Source organism: Lonchura striata, chromosome Z (genome assembly GCF_046129695.1).
Source record: "Lonchura striata isolate bLonStr1 chromosome Z, bLonStr1.mat, whole genome shotgun sequence".
Taxonomy (NCBI): Eukaryota; Metazoa; Chordata; class Aves; order Passeriformes; family Estrildidae; genus Lonchura; species Lonchura striata.
In genome coordinates, this window is record NC_134642.1 from 16436010 (window position 1) to 16443413 (window position 7404).

Consider the following 7404-nt stretch of genomic DNA (forward strand, 5'->3'; position numbering starts at 1 on the left):
AAGGAATTTGCTCTGTGATGTAGTCCTGTTGCACAGTTGGTTAGATGGAGACAAGAACAGCTGATTTTAAAACTATAATAATTATTATAACTGATGTTGATGATGACTGGAATCAATGATCTGATGCGCAATGCCAAGCCATATGGTTTTACACTTTTCATGGCAGTATTTGATGTTGTTCTTGTCTATGTTTACAATATTATAACCTAGGCAATATTTCAGAAATACTGATATTTTCTTTTGAGGCCTTTTGGCAATCTGAAATTTTAGGGATATATTACTTTCATTATAAATAGCCCTTTTCAACTAAGCTACCACTAAGCAGTCGCATCTGATCACCAGTACTGTGTAAATTTTAAAAATTCTATAGAAGCTAGGGTATTTTCGGATTTTATAACAGGCTTTCATGACCTCTAATACTCTTAAACAAAACAGAACATTCTTAAATAGTGAAGAATATATCACTGTTTCAACCCTTAATGCATTTTAGCTTGCTTTTGGGCTGTATATGCAAGAAACAGAATCCATGCATCTGGTTGCAACACAAAATACTTATGAATGATTAATTGATCCAGATATAATGATAAATATCATCTAAGTGAGCAGCAAAACCAGACTCTCTACAAAATTTGACATCAAGTCTTACTTTGTTGAAGATGTCTTTAACAGACTGTAACCCATGAAAAATACTGGAAATCTGGTATTAGCGTGTGCCAACATCTGGCTCTTTGTTAATTCTATTATTATGTTACTATATTTATTTATATCTTTGATTGTGGTACTGAATAAACAAAGCTGCTAATCTCATTCTCCCTCCACTGATGCAGGTGTAGGCACAAATCTTCATCTCCCATTGGCACTCCTACACTGCATTGGCAGCATAAAGAACCTTGGTAATTCAAAAGTTGTAAATATAATTTAACAGAACTCAAGTGTGTCTCTCTCACTATGCCACAGTGATATAAGGCAACCTTCTTGTCAGTGAGGTTGGTTACTATCCAACTTCTGTGCTTCTGGGTAAGACATAAATAATAAGGGCTGAAAAAAGTAATCCCCAGAGACAGGCCAATATCCAGAACACAAGGCTAATCATACCTTTTTGTTGAAACACATTATAAATACGAACACTAGTAGATCTAAAGTCACTGCAGGAACTCAAATCTATGTGGAAAAAGAACAGTACAAAACCTGACAAAGAATCTGGGGCATGGTGCAGGCACTTCCATGCATAACATTTCATTACTTTTTTGAGTTTCTATGCAGACCTATGACCCACTTCAGTTCCCACTGAAATCCATGGCAGATTTAATAGGTGTTCTATTTTTTCATTTTAATAGGCACACTATTTATAGAAAAATGTGTAACTTAAAATGATGTGAATTCTAGTCTTGCTTCACCTCTATTCCTCAAGGGATACTTCTTACTGAAGAACTAAATACTATTCCACAGATAACTATGACAGTAACCATACACAGTGCCTAAAATGCCTGTAGTTAGTAGTACGTTCAGCATATTATCTTACACTGGAGAATAAACTTTATTTCGCAGCAACAAAGATACCATGATCACAGTTTGTCATTAAGGCTGTGCCTGCTTTCAACAGATCATCCATCAAAATAAAATCAAATTATTTTATACTTCCTCATCTTCAAATTCTACCTATCGGTATTTGTAAAAGCATAAGACATACAGAAAAGACACTCATGACACATGAAAGCAGCAAAATCACAGAATCACAGAATCACAAAATCACAGAATCACAGAATCACAGAATAATGAGGCTGGAAGAGACCTCTAAGATCATCAAGTCCAACCTATGCCCTAGCACCTCAACTAGACCATAGCACCAAGTGCCATGTCCAGTCTTCTTTTAAACACATCTGGAGATGGTGATTCTACCACCTCCCTGGGGAGACAGTTCCAGTACTTTATTATTCTTTTGGTGAAAATTTTTTTCCTAATATCCAACCTATACCTTCCCTGACATAGCTTGAGGCTGTGTTCCCTTGTTCTGTCAGCTGCTGCCCAGTGGAAGAGACTGACCCCCAGCTGCCTACAACCTCCCTTCAGGAAGTTGTAGAGAGCAATAAGGTCACCTCTAAGCATCTTCTTCTCCAGGTTAAACAACCCCAGCTCCTTCAAATGTTCCTCACAGGGTTTGTGTTCCAAGCCCCTCTCCAGCCTTGTTGCCTCCTCTGGATGTGCTCAAGCGTCTCAACGTCCTTCCCAAACTGAGGGACCAGGACTGGACACAGCACTCAAGGTGTGGCCTCACCAGTGCTGAGTACAGGAGGAGAATGACCTCCCTGCTCCTGCTGGCCACACCATTCCTAACACAGGCCAGGATGCCCTTGGCCTTCTGGGCCACCAGGGCACACTGCTGGCTCCTATTTAACCAGCTGTCAACCAGCACCCCCAGGTTCCTTTGTGCCTGAACACTGTCCAGACACACTGTCCCCAGCTTGTAACATTGTAGGGGATTTCTGTGGCTAAAATGCAGCACTTAGACTTATTAAACTTTATGCTGTTGGACTCTGCCCAACCATCCAAACGATCTAAGTCTCTCTGCAGAGCCCTCCTTCCTTCCAATAGAGCAACACAAGCTCCCAGCTTAGTGTCATCTACAAATTTTCTAATTTACTAATCTACTAAAGGACTCAATCCCCTCATCCATGTCATCAATAAAGCCATTGAACAGAGCTGGTCCCAGCACAGAGCCTGAGGGACACCACTGGTGCCTGGCCCCAGCTGGATGCAGCACTGCTCACCAGCACTCTCTGGCCCGGCCATGCAGCCAGTTCTGAACCCAGCACTGAGTGCTCCTGTCCCAGCCGTGGGCTGCAGCTTCTCCAGCAGTGTGCTGTGGGAGACAGTGCCAAAGGCCTTGCTGAAGCCTAAAGAGACAACACCCACAGCCTTTCCTGCATCCACCAGGCAGGTCACCTGGTCATAAAAGGAGACCAGGTTGGTCAAACATGACCTGCACTTTGTCAAGCCCTGCTGGCTGGGTCTGATACCCTGTAGAGCTGCTTTAGCAAAAGTAACATCAGGCAAAAAAAAAAAAAAAAAATTACACCTGTTCCATAAAACTAAGTATTTATACAAGAGGGGAAAAAAACCCCACCCAAATACAAAAAAAACCCACAAAAACAAAACAAAAAACCACCACACAGATACTGTCAGGATAAACTGTAGTGGCACTTATGTGCAGATTCCAGTTATTCTTATTACCTGCAAACCAGTGCCTGGATGCACTGCAAGCCAGATTGGAACTCAGAAGCAGTGCCCACAACACCTGGTTATAATGTGCCTCAGGAGAGGTGTAATTTGATGCTGAGCCATACAGGCACACTCCAAAAGTGGCAGACAGCATGCGGGGACGGCTGTACAGGCAGCACAGTGAGTATCGGGGTGGCACTCCAATGAGTGGTTTCACCCCCTTCTCCCTGCCCACAGCCACTTTCCCTCTTGCCTGTGCCATCGCTCATGTGGCCACGCAGTGGGGCTGGAACTTGGAAGCTGCTCAGCTGAATGCCAGCAACAGGGAAATGAATGAGTGGGGTTTAGCCAGGTGGTCCCCCAGCCCAGCTCTCCATGCTCACAGCAGAAGGCCACGGGCAGGAGCAGCCAGGCACGGGAGCAGCCTGCTCTGCAGCTGACTAAGCAGCCAGCGAGATGCGAGTGGGTAATGCCATCCTATACTTCAGGTGTGCTTGCAAGCCCTACACAGGACAAGGCTGTTTGTGTTAGCCTGCCTCTACGTAAAAGCCTTTAACTACTCTTTCCACAGCCTTTAAAAGTATATTAATAACCCAGTCTACAAGTAATATACAAACTTGCTTAATAAAAATAGTTTTGTTCAAAAGAGCTTCAGAGCATTCTATTAGTTTTTCTTAACCTCTGTGTTGCTGCTTATCCGTGTAAGCTCTTAAGGGATGTGGATAAATGAGCTGCAAAATGTCCACAGGAGCTCCCCTTGCCTGCGCACCAATCTAATGGGCCTCTAGCCAGCACTGAACTGAAAACCCTTATGACCTTGCTAGGGTGACACTGCGCCCAAGCTAATAACTTATATGCAGAGGCTGAATGATCTGGGCTGGGCTTCACAAACATGCTTTTGAACTGGAGCTCAACACACTGGCTGGTGTCCAGGAAGCTGAGCACCCATGCAGAGGGCATTCGTGCACGAGCTCAACCAACCACAGACACATATTTACGGCATCATCAGACTGGAGGCTACTGCTTCTCTCCACAAGATCTCAGTATCTGCAAACCTTTACTAGATTTCAACATATAGGCCATGTATTTCACCTAACCTTCCATTCTGAGACAATGGGAACTTTTTGCATTATACAAGCTATCATCTTCTGGCTTTGTTAACTCTAATAAATCATAGGATAGACTTGGCTGTTCCTTGCTGCAGGGACCACCCATTTCCATGTGGTTTGAGGAATATTCCTGTAATTACCATTGTTTTGCAACACATGCAAGACACCATGATGTGTCTTCCAGTTTGTAACTGCTATGTCTCACAAACCTAAAATTTGGCCATATATTTTATTCAAGAAACAATGCATTATGAAAGGCCTCTCCAGTTTTTTAAAAAGACATCAATAAACCTATACAAATTATGACCATATAATACAGTTAATGAGTCTTTTAGTTCACATTACTTCAGTCACAGTTCAACATAAATAAAAGCTAATATGTTTTCTAACTTGGCCATCATTGGTTTTACCCAATTCCTATTGCACACTTCAGTGGGGATATTGCAATTATTTACTATACCACCACTGACACAAAAACAAGTATTTTTACTAGTTGTATTATTTTATTAATACAACTGGAACTAACTCAGCTCTTTCATTCTCTTCCCCCACTTCCCCCTACCATTTATCTCTCCTCTCTAAGACCTGTTGATAAAGCTGGTTCCCTAAAGTTACATATATCTGAAACCATGTAAGGTTATGCAAACAGAACACAAAATAAGTGTAGAAAAAGGAACTGGAAGTCAAGACTATTCTCTGTCCATGCATAAGAATAATAGACAGTACAAAGTATAGAGCAGAAAATGGCAGCTGTAATTAAATGTTAGAGAATACTTCCAGCAGGAACAAGTAATGTAAAAGTCAGAACAGGAATGGGAGGAAGAAATAGGCCTACTATTGTGCAAGTCAGGCAGAAATCAAAATGTGGTATTTCAAGTGGGGAATAGGCACACCATGTATGTTAGGCAGCTATTCTGACAACTTAGGCGTGTCTGGCAAATATCTGCATGCTAGATGAATGTTGAAATTTCCTTTGAGAAGTAAGCCTGTACAGCTAACATATGTAATATCTCAAAAAGAAATTCAGATATTTTTTCTGATTAAGTTATGATATAATTCTGTGCCTTTACTGTGTAACAGCTATCTAATGTTAAGAAAGGCCAGTTAGGACTTACTTAATTTCCCACATACTTGGTCACAAGCAGTTGCTTAATTTATTTAGAAATTGTCTGTAGTATTTTTCTCTTAAATTGTCTGTATTTGCCATTATGTATCTTGCAGCCATCTCAATATTCATAATACCTTATTTACACTGTAATTAAGCAATATGATTCACAAGCTTGACAGTGTGAAAACAAATTTCTATTAAAAATTGTACCATTATTTATGTGTTATTAAACAGCTGGAAAAATTCTATTGGCACCAAAAATTTTAAGCATACCAACTAGCATGTTGAAAGCAGAAACATTCAAATTATTTAATTAAGCTCAGTTAATGGCTGAATACAGTTTGCCTGCACTGAAGGAAATAGCTCAGTTACCCAAAATCCTATTGCAAAAAATGCACAATCAATATTTTTTCACCTCTGGGAATGGGAGCAAGTACCAGCTGCCACACTGTATACGTAACTGAGATCTGGCTGGAGGACCAGTATTCAGATTTGCATAAGAATGAGCAAGGAGTGTTTTCAAACTGCCTACGTGACCCAGGAACATAAGTGTTCCAAGTGCTCATAGTGAGAGTTAAAACAAGCAAGCTAAACTTGATACTTTAAACTCCCCTTAGGTATCTTAACCCTGACTCACTTAAACATGCCTCTAGGAGATGTCTTTGACAGGAACAGAGGGAAATCTGAGCACAGTAAGAACCCACTATATAAATGGAAGGATTTGCATCAACTCCAAAGCAGGCAAGAGCTGGGCTTACATGTAAACAGAGGCATTCTCGCAAGATTTGCAGTTTAGCTGCATTTGATTGTAAGAAATTCCTCCTAATGTAACTTTGTTACATGTTACAGCAGTGCAACATACTGGTGTACATACATACATATGTACATACATGCATATGTACATACATGCATACATAAATACACTAGAAAAAAATAGCTTGTGGCCATGTTTTTAATATGCAATACAGCTAATCTAGGCACCAGCTCTTCACAGGGCTCTCGCTGTACCGCTTACAGAGAAAGGATCTTAACTGCTGCTACCCAAATTCTTTGCTCTGTCACAGAGGTCCTGCCACAGCATTGGGAACGTTATTGAATCTCTTGTGCTTTGGGTTCCCTCAGCCTGTAAACCTAAAGTAACAGAGCAACCCAACTCCCATCCCTGCCCTGATGGGAAATACATTAGAGCCTATGAGCTTCTGCTGATATAGGACATGACTGATCACCGTAGTTACAACATTATCCTTAATCTAGGCCATTATGAGAAAATTAAGGCTCTTTGTGTCCTCAGTGTTTCAAGGCACAAATTTGGTTCCAAATAAGGAATTTCTCCTTAATTAACAAAGTCTTTCCAGCATCATGTTTTTCAAACTTTTAAAAATTTAAATAACAAAACAAACAAACCAAAACAAACAAAACCAAGCCTATCTAAGGGGACAAATATTAATTCAACTGAAATATTGTACCAGTTAAAAATGGCAAAGTAAATAACACTGAAACATAACTACCTGAAACACAAATGCTTTGTCCTTCTGTAAGAGATCACTGTTTCTGTATTACAAAAATGCATTCAGCTATCCTACTGTACTGGATATTAATATGTAGGTATTTCTTGAAACTCAAATTAGATTACAATGTTAGTAGGTCATAATGGAGGTATTGTTCTCATAGCATGTGCTCTCCTGTGCAGTTCTGCTGCTGATAACTATTCAAATCAAGGAACCTAGGTGGAAGTAGAATATTATACCTTTTATGTCAAGCCATCTAACAAATGTGAGGGTAAAGAAATAATAAATTCTACATCAACATGTGCTCAAATAAGTTTTTACTTCTGACATTACCAGTAAAGACAACCTCAGGCATCTTTCTAGTGAGGTAAATTATTACAACTTACCTAGTCTGACCTTTCAAATAAGAAGTGAGAGGTTTACCTCTTGAAATGAGAACAGGGGAGAAGTGAATTTGGCC